Genomic DNA, 10,780 nt, shown 5'->3' with positions numbered 1-10,780 from the left:
GCTCATTCCTTGCTCGCTCTCACGCTCTGCCTGTCCACACCATGCTTGCCCTGCCTGCCCACCTGCCCACCGCTCACTGACTCACTGGCTTGCCGATCGCTCCACATCTGAGAGCCCTATACCGTATATACCGCAGTGACCACATGGCCCACTACTGTTATTGACCTCGCCTCGCATCATCACTTGGTGACTTCCTGAGTACTGCCTGCTGTGCCCCAATGGAACTGCTGCCTCCTCCTGTGGCTGCCTAAAGGTAAGTAAACCTATGCAGGCCTTGGCTGTGACTTCGTGGGGCACGGATGGTAAGGGGGTGGCAAAAAACTGTCGAGAGTGTCAGTGGGCTTCATGGTCTATCCAAGGCCGGGGAGTGGCTGAGGCGTTCCTTGCTGCCAAAAAAATATTTCTGGTTTTAAATCCATATCTTGCTTTACCATTGCTTCTAACCATGACACCACTAACTCTTGAAAAACTACTTGTACTGACCTAAGTACTGAACCTAATTCACATATTTCTGTTTTTTGAACTATGGAATAAATTTCAGAAAAAGAAATCTGTATTGCTCTGTGAATCTACGTATGACATTCCTTCTTCTTGATCTAACTTCTTAGATGAAAAACTATATATTTCCTGTTTGTTGGGGGACATCCTTGCTGAAAAGACTGTACATTGTTGGGTGAAAACAGAGATCCCTTCTGTTACCTGTAGTCCTCAGCTTACAACCACAATCAAGTCCAAAGCACAATATTGTTTTATTTCTTTTGCAGTTAGTATTATTTAACAGGATGAAGAAGAGGCAACAGAGTATGACCGCTTTCTTCACCAAGAAACCAAGACAGAAACAATCAGCTGATCCAAAACAGTCACCAGCACCACAAGCACCAGCACCACAAGCACCACCACTTCCACTACCTGAAGTTGGAGAAAGCAGCAAGTCCATCTCCTCAACTGAAAGTCTTCCCGGTCTTCTTAACTGCTGGAGTTTGCAGCAATACAGAAACTTCCAGGAAAAGTATGATGGGCTAGCAGTTTCTGACAAAAAGTTAGGTTGTGAGTGCTGTGTGAAACACAGGTTCTCATTAGAGAAAGGCATTCATGTTTCCAGAGAATGGAAAATTTCCAGATCGAGGCAGCAGGGACAAGTAAAGAGGTGCAGCAAGCATCTCTCAGGAAAAAAAAAATGAAGGAACATTTTAAATCAAAATCACACACCATTTGCAGAGAGAACATTAAACAATGGGAGCAGGATCCTATAACAAAATCAGTAGATAAGTCAACTGAAAAACATGTATCTACTATTTGCACAGTATTTCTTACAGTTTACAATCTGGCACAAAGATGTAAACCAGTGATGGCGAACCTATGACACACGTGTCAGTGCTGACACGCGTAGCCATTTGGGGTGACACGTACAGGATTTCATGCGATTCATCCTCGGCTCCTGCACGGCCGCCGAGGATGAAAGAATCTGTGCTGGAGGAACGGGGGGGACGACGTGTGATCTCCCCCGCCCACACTCACTTACTGTATTGCCGCCGCCCCTTTCTGAGCGCAGGGGCTGCTGGTAAGGCGTGCGTGCCATGCGCACACACGTCATCAGCGCGGCGAGGGAGGACCCGCAGGAGAGGAGCGCGGGAACAGTGCGCGCCTCTCTCCAGTCAGGCCGGCACAGAGAGTCTACTCCTGGGACTGTCGGTTACGACCGCACCACAGCAGGGAACAGCGGAGTGCCAACGGGAACTGTGAGCGCCATTAGCAGCAACTATTGGGGTGCCATGGACTTGTAATTGCCCACAATAACTGAGATAAGTGAGGGGGAGGTTGTGTTAGCTTGTTAGGCTAGTTAACCCCTAATTGGCTATCTATAATTCTATCTGCTGTCACTGGCCCACTGATGGAGCACCCAAAAAATAAAAAACAAAGGTTAAGTAAAGGGAGTGGTAGTGGCAGTGGCCGACCCTTTCAAGAGACATGGAGCGAGATGTATGGCATTATAGAAAAAAATGGCAGATCATTTTGCGTTCTATGTACTGAAACGGTAGTAAGCAGAACGTGGAATATAAATAGACATTTTGAAACTAATCATTCCCAGCTCTTGGAAAAAAGTGAGGATGAAAGGAGGGAATACATTTCCAGGAAGCTACACCTTTATAAGAGCCAATCTAACTCCATCCTTAAATTTATGAAAGGCTCTACAAATTTAAACTCTGCAAGTTTGCTCACTCCATAGCTCAGCATGCAAAAGCGCTTAACAAAGAAGTTACTAAGCAGGTATGTTAAATAATTTGTTTTTGGTTTATTAAATACAATTATATATTGCAATTATACATTTTTGTAGTTTAAACTATAAATTGCGTAAAATTATGTTTTTGTCGAAGTGACACACAACATGAGTTATGCTCGATTTTTTGCCGATTTTTGACACACCACGCCAAAAAGGTTGCCCATCACTGATGTAAACCATTCTCAGACATTGAAGGACAGATAGATTTGCTAATGGCAATTGGAGTAGATTTGGGAGTAGGCGTGCATTCATGGAGATCCGCAGTGAAAACAGATGATTTCATTGCAAAAGAAATTAAAACCAACATGTTTACCAGCATTATTTCAAAGGATCTGTTTCGGGCAACATTATTTAGTGGATACTTTAGCAATCTTCTATTCAATAATAAATCCCATTAAATACATTAGATGGCAAATATAGGATTGCAATCTATATGTCACCTTTCCTTCAAATGGAAAGATTAGCATTACTATTACTACTAATATTACTACAACTACGACTGTGGATGACGAGCCAAAAGTACATACTTCAGAAGGAGCACAGTAAGAATATGAATTTGTTTATGACTATTCCTGAACAGAGAAGCGCATGAGTGTTTAAACATGTGCTGGGACCAGAGGTGGGTTCCTACCGGTTCAGACTGGTTTGGCCAAACTGGTAGTAAAAATTGGGACTGGCTCTCTGAACTGGTAGGACCAGCAGACTGGCCACACCCCTGAACTGGTCCAGTCCTCTGGCCTGTCCCCGCTTGCTCGCCCCGCATGCCTAGTGGCTGCTGGTTCCTTGCTCGCTCTCATGCTCTGCCTGTCCACAACATGCTTGCCCTGCTTGCCCTCCTGCCCACTGCTCACTGACTCACTGGCTTGCTGATCGCTCCACATCTGAGAGCCCTATACCGTATATACCGCAATCACCACATGGCCCACTACTGTTATTGACCTCGCCCTCGCATCATCACTTGGTGACTTCCTGAGTACTGCCTGCTGTGCCCCAATGGAACTGCTGCCTCCTCCTGTGGCTGCCTAAAGGTAAGTAAACCTATGCAGGCCTTGGCTGCGACTTCGTGGGGCACGGATGGTAGGGGGTGGCAAAAAACTAACGAGAGTGTCAGTGGGCTTCATGGTCTATCCAAGGCCGGGGAGTGGCTGAGGCGTTCCTTGCTGCCAAAAAAATATTTCTGGTTTTAAATCCATATCTTGCTTTACCATTGCTTCTAACCATGACACCACTAACTCTTGAAAAACTACTTGTACTGACCTAAGTACTGAACCTAATTCATATATTTCTGTTTTTTGAACTATGGAATAAATTTCAGAAAAAGAAATCTGTATTGCTCTGTGAATCTACCTATGACATTCCTTCTTCTTGATCTAACTTCTTAGATGAAAAACTATATATTTCCTGTTTGTTGGGGGACATCCTTGCTGAAAAGACTGTACATTGTTGGGTGAAAACAGAGATCCCTTCTGTTACCTGTAGTCCTCAGCTTACAACCACAATCAAGTCCAAAGCACAATATTGTTTTATTTCTTTTGCAGTTAGTATTATTTAACAGGATGAAGAAGAGGCAACAGAGTATGACCGCTTTCTTCACCAAGAAACCAAGACAGAAACAATCAGCTGATCCAAAACAGTCACCAGCACCACAAGCACCAGCACCACAAGCACCACCACTTCCACTACCTGAAGTTGGAGAAAGCAGCAAGTCCATCTCCTCAACTGAAAGTCTTCCCGGTCTTCTTAACTGCTGGAGTTTGCAGCAATACAGAAACTTCCAGGAAAAGTATGATGGGCTAGCAGTTTCTGACAAAAAGTTAGGTTGTGAGTGCTGTGTGAAACACAGGTTCTCATTAGAGAAAGGCATTCATGTTTCCAGAGAATGGAAAATTTCCAGATCGAGGCAGCAGGGACAAGTAAAGAGGTGCAGCAAGCATCTCTCAGGAAAAAAAAAATGAAGGAACATTTTAAATCAAAATCACACACCATTTGCAGAGAGAACATTAAACAATGGGAGCAGGATCCTATAACAAAATCAGTAGATAAGTCAACTGAAAAACATGTATCTACTATTTGCACAGTATTTCTTACAGTTTACAATCTGGCACAAAGATGTAAACCAGTGATGGCGAACCTATGACACACGTGTCAGTGCTGACACGCGTAGCCATTTGGGGTGACACGCACAGGATTTCATGCGATTCATCCTCGGCTCCTGCACGGCCGCCGAGGATGAAAGAATCTGTGCTGGAGGAACGGGGGGGACGACGTGTGATCTCCCCCGCCCACACTCACTTACTGTATTGCCGCCGCCCCTTTCTGAGCGCAGGGGCTGCTGGTAAGGCGTGCGTGCCATGCGCACACACGTCATCAGCGCGGCGAGGGAGGACCCGCAGGAGAGGAGCGCGGGAACAGTGCGCGCCTCTCTCCAGTCAGGCCGGCACAGAGAGTCTACTCCTGGGACTGTCGGTTACGACCGCACCACAGCAGGGAACAGCGGAGTGCCAACGGGAACTGTGAGCGCCATTAGCAGCAACTATTGGGGTGCCATGGACTTGTAATTGCCCACAATAACTGAGATAAGTGAGGGGGAGGTTGTGTTAGCTTGTTAGGCTAGTTAACCCCTAATTGGCTATCTATAATTCTATCTGCTGTCACTGGCCCACTGATGGAGCACCCAAAAAATAAAAAACAAAGGTTAAGTAAAGGGAGTGGTAGTGGCAGTGGCCGACCCTTTCAAGAGACATGGAGCGAGATGTATGGCATTATAGAAAAAAATGGCAGATCATTTTGCGTTCTATGTACTGAAACGGTAGTAAGCAGAACGTGGAATATAAATAGACATTTTGAAACTAATCATTCCCAGCTCTTGGAAAAAAGTGAGGATGAAAGGAGGGAATACATTTCCAGGAAGCTACACCTTTATAAGAGCCAATCTAACTCCATCCTTAAATTTATGAAAGGCTCTACAAATTTAAACTCTGCAAGTTTGCTCACTCCATAGCTCAGCATGCAAAAGCGCTTAACAAAGAAGTTACTAAGCAGGTATGTTAAATAATTTGTTTTTGGTTTATTAAATACAATTATATATTGCAATTATACATTTTTGTAGTTTAAACTATAAATTGCGTAAAATTATGTTTTTGTCGAAGTGACACACAACATGAGTTATGCTCGATTTTTTGCCGATTTTTGACACACCACGCCAAAAAGGTTGCCCATCACTGATGTAAACCATTCTCAGACATTGAAGGACAGATAGATTTGCTAATGGCAATTGGAGTAGATTTGGGAGTAGGCGTGCATTCATGGAGATCCGCAGTGAAAACAGATGATTTCATTGCAAAAGAAATTAAAACCAACATGTTTACCAGCATTATTTCAAAGGATCTGAAAGTGTATTTGATCATTGATGAAGCATCAACACTATCAATGAAACCAGTTGGGATAGTTTTTGTAAAAGTTGAGGATTCAGAATGCCCAACAACCATTTTTGTTGAGCTCGTGGAATTGGACAAACAAGATGTGGAGACCATATGTTCTTCAGTGATGGGAAGCTTACATAAAGTTGGGTTTACCACCTAATATCTGCAAAAACATTTAATAGCATTCTGTTCCGATGGTGCCAGCATTATGCTTGGGAGAAAGTCTGGAGTGAGCACCAGAATAGCTAAAGACTTCCCAAACATTGTCATCTGGCACTGCTTGAACCATTGGCTCCAACTTGTGCTGGGTGACTCCATAAAGGACATCAAGCAACCAAACCTCTTCAAAATACTGACAAGATTCATACCATTTTCCATAAATCCAGCAAGAGCCAGATGGAAGTTTTTCAAATCTCCACCATTAACCATAAGACATTTGTAAAAATATTGAAATGCTACAACTACAGCATAGTGGGGTTTTGTTGAAAGGATGCTTTTTGGGAGGAATGTATCTTTAAGCATACTGCAGATCCAAAAATTCTGCCTCCTCGCCTGTTCTTGCTAAATTCCATCATCTGGAGTGGGGTCTTATGACCTCTGGAGGTCCCACAACCTCCTCCCATGGATCCAAAACTATTTGCCAGCCTAGGTTGAAAAATAATCAAATATTAAAATCCCATCAAATAATTGTGAAAAGTGGTAGTGGCAGCCAATGCACCAATTTGAATTTTTAATACTGATAAATATAGATAAACATAATCCATACGTACAAAAGCTTTCTTGAAGTCTTCCATTATTTTTAAAGTGGGAAGGAGTCCTGAGATAGAAAAATGTAAGAAACACTAGCCTAGCACAATGTTCTCCAATTTTGGCAACTTCTAGATCTGTGCTTTTCCATTCCAGTCAGCCTGGCAATTGCTGAGAAATGTTGGATATGAAATCCACATATTTAGAATTTGTCCAGTTTGGGAGAAAGACCTGATAAGCATTATTTGGAAACATCCATTATTAGATTTTCCACATTGTGCATGGGGTTGTGGCTTTTAATAAATTGAAAACAAGTTACCAGTAAATCAGGCTCTGGCAAGGTAACAGAACATTATTTTTCTGATCAAAATTGATGCCCATTTTCCATTCTGGGCACTCCTTATAATAATTCCATGCTGGTGAGGAAAGAGGTTTGGAATTCTGAGTCTATGCTGTTTGAGAGTGGAGCTAATTTTTTGAAGTTACTTTGGCTCTGTAAAATCTATATGGTCTAAGATTCAAGATTTGATTAGGAAGGTGTGACTGATCCCAAACTCATTGACTAGGACCAACCAGGGGTGGGTTTCAATTTTTTTTACTACCGCTTCTGTGCGTGTAGCTTATTTTGTGGGTGTGGCTTAATTTGTAGGCGTGGTTTGGCGGTTATGTGACTGGGTGGAAGTGGCTTGGCAGTCATGTGACTGGATGGGAATGGCCAAGTCGATGTTACTGAATTTGTTGCATTTAACAATTGGCTGCCTGTATTTAGATGTTTGCAATCCATCAGCCTTTTCTTCAAATTGGTGATGATGCTTTCCAAAAGTTTTTCACAAGGAAGTGCAACAAATAATTGATTTTGAACAAATGTTACATTTTGGAAGGCTTCGGAAGTTATTATTCCATCTTTTTTTTTTGTATTAACCCTTTCCTTGTCTAAGCATTTCAAATGCTTTAATTGTTCACAACACCAATTTTTCAGCCTTGATGATGTCTGTGTTTCTCCCTTGCGGGGCATTTGACAGAAGAGAAATCTCATTTAGAATGTCAATTATGAGGGCAGAATCAGTCAAAAAATTTAAATTTTGAAGATGGGCAGCCATTCCTGAGTATTTTTCGTTATCCAGAAAAAACTGATGTAGCACTGGATAAGCACACCACACAGCTCTGGTTGACCTTAAACTACAGGCAGTCCATCTTGGTCCCAAAACTCTGCAAATCTTTACAATTTCAATGCCATAGAATTTAGAATATATAAGTATTTCCTGTATATAATTGTAGATGTATTTAAGAGACAAAGCAAAATCTAAATAGATCTTCAATAAATATGTTTGTAGAAGAATATTTCTCAGGAGCTTATTCTAGCAAATTGACCTTTGAATAAAATTAAGTTAGCGTATTTCTTCTAAAATATGACCTTCCTACATAGATTACATTGCAATAAAGTATGTAAAATAGGATTGACAAAGATTAGCATTCATAAATTCACTGCATTCTCTGTTTAAACAATGTAAATCTCCAAGGTTCAGTGAGCATTTGTTATATTTGCAAATTTCCCACCACTTTGGTTTGGCATCTGTGCAAAGGTTGCCCTACCCTGGTACTCATCTGCTCCATCAGGGGAAATACAATATTGTCACAGATCAAAGAGGAAAATTATCAGATCCTGGGTAGTTACAGACATACCCCCAAATCACTCTATTTTGCTAGGGTTGATTTGAAGTTTTTGGATAACCCCTTGTAGAACATGTTGCAATAATACAATCCAATTACTGAACCAATCTTTTCTGCTGCCTCAAGGTTTTGGAAAAAGCACACTTTGACAACAATGTGGGAAAACCTTACATTTTCTCTCCTTCTTTGTTTTCAGATTAATTTTTAAAAAGCGGTCAGAGATTCTGACTTGCATTTCATTCACTCAGTAACACTGAAGTTTTGCCTTGCAACAAATTCCCATATTAAGTTTTCTTTCATTATGTAATCTTCCCATTATTTAGGCAAAGGCATTAAAAAAACATGTGCTTATATGTGATAACAACATTCACTTGATGTATGGAAAAGAGGATGCTAATGGATCTGTTAATCATAGACTGGATCAGGTAACCCTCTAGCCTGCAATTCTGTGCCTATTATTCTGAGCACAGTAGGAGGATATTTTTTTAATGGACAGGACTATCTATGCTTTTCCTATTCCTATTCTCCTCCACTCTGGATGTTTCTATAGGGCAATGCATACAAAAACAACTAGACACAAAGACTGTTTTTCCCCATGCCATCACTCTACTAAACACCTAATTCCCAATTTAGGCAATGTCTTATGCCTAAAGATATCTACCCATGTAGTAGGGTTGTATTGCTATTAACCTTCTCATTTTTCCTATTACCTTCTCTTATTCGTATCTTATATTTATCACTTCATTGTTTATATGTACACTGACAGGTTATGCACTAGAGACAAATTTCTTGTGTGCCCAATTACACTTGGCCAATAAAGAATACCCCATAGTTTATTAATCGCACACTCTTGGTTAAAGCAAGGGTCAGAGCTATACTTTAGTCAAGAGTTCTTATGAGTAGTTTATTTATGTTAGTAATTGAAAACAACCAACATCATATTATTAAGCAGTCCTTTGCACACAGATTGTCTGTTCCTAACTATGTTAAAAAATGGAGTGGTGGGCTATATTTTTCGCCTTTGTTTTTCCAGATAAGGATTATTTGAAGCTTCTGTCACTGTATAAATAGTCACTATTTGGACAGCTACTAACTAAAAGGAAACTACACAGGAAGTCAGATAGATGAAACCATAAAACCCCAGCAATGCTGGAACTAGACAAGTAGTCATTTCAATCTTAGTAAACCAAGATCCTTCTGTATTTCTGTCTTCCAACATGTTTTCATACTATTATTATCTTTACAAAAAAAAAAAAAACTTTAGAAATGCAATTTAGATTACAGTTATTGGCTTTGCACTGCTTAAATGTTTGAAGAATCCCATTATTGAACACAGCATACCTTAGAGTGCTTCATTTAGTGAACATTCAAAATTACAATGGCACTGAAAAAAGTGACTTATGTCCATTTTCCACAGTTACAACTTTTGTAGCATTCCCATGTTCATGTAATCAAAATCCAGATGCTTGATAAGTGGTTCATACTGGTGACTATTGCTGTATCCCAAGGTCATGTAATCACCTTCTGGGACTTTCTGAGAAGCAAAGTTAATGGGGAAGCCAGATTCACTTAACAACCGCGTTACTAAGTTATATCAATTGCAGCGATTCACTTAACAGAGGTGGCAAGGAAGGTCTAAATTTAAATATCAAAATTCACTTAACAAATTTCTCACTTAACAACAGAAAGTTTTGATTCAATTGTAAGTTGAGGACTACGGTACCTATATTAACCCCAAGGGTGAAATCCAGCAGGTTCCGACTAGTTCTGGAGAAGCAATAGTGGAAATTTTGAGTAGTTTGGAGAATCACCTCTGGCTGGTCTGAGAGTGGGGTGGGAACGGAGATTTTGCAGTATCTTTGCCCTGCTATGCCCACCAAATCACGCCCATAGAGCCAGTAGTAAAGAATTTTGAATTTCACCACTGATTTACCCTTTATATAGCCTATTCACAGTACATATTACATATTGTTTCTAAGAAGCCATATTTCCCTTAACTTTTTGCTTACATTTCTTTTCATTCTAGTTAGCCATTAGCACACAAATGCACTCACCCTCTTGCTCTTCCCCACGTCTGTGCAACAGAGCACATAAACAATTTATCCACTTATCTTTTAACGAAATGCATAATATAGCTTCTTTCTGGTTTTCTTACTTCCTTCACTTTTTGCGACTGGGGATGAGCCCTTTCTATGGAGAGCATTCTTTGCTATTCAGCTCCTGCCTAAAAGATGTGCAGGTATCGCATGCATATGTGTGTCCACACATACAAACAATGCTCAGCTTCTTTCATTTATTATTTTGGCCCTGATAAATATTTACAAGCCATAAACAAACCTTACTTCCATGAATTAAGCAAGTCACATCCCTCTTCTAATTGGAGCAAATAGCAGTGCTTCCATATTCAATTATGTTTCTTTTCTCTGCTTCATGCGTGCTAAATTTATGTATTTATTAAGTACAAAGTGAAAGTGATTTACTTGATTGCCTTAAGTCACTCATGAAAACATTTCAATATGTTTAAGTTGTTTAATGCAATACATCTACGGGTTGTAATCCTGAAGTGTAGAATAAGAGCAGTGAAATTAAATATTAGAAGAAGTATTTTCCAAAATTTCCCCAGAAGAAACTGTCATGGAACTTCACCATGTCTGAGTAC

This window comes from Thamnophis sirtalis, unplaced genomic scaffold, assembly GCF_051295495.1.
Source record: "Thamnophis sirtalis isolate CommonGarterSnake01/CBP01778 unplaced genomic scaffold, rThaSir2_p1.2 scaffold_5, whole genome shotgun sequence".
Taxonomy (NCBI): domain Eukaryota; kingdom Metazoa; phylum Chordata; class Lepidosauria; order Squamata; family Natricidae; genus Thamnophis; species Thamnophis sirtalis.
The sequence above is the reverse complement of the archived record's forward strand: the minus strand, read 5'-3'. Positions refer to the sequence as shown.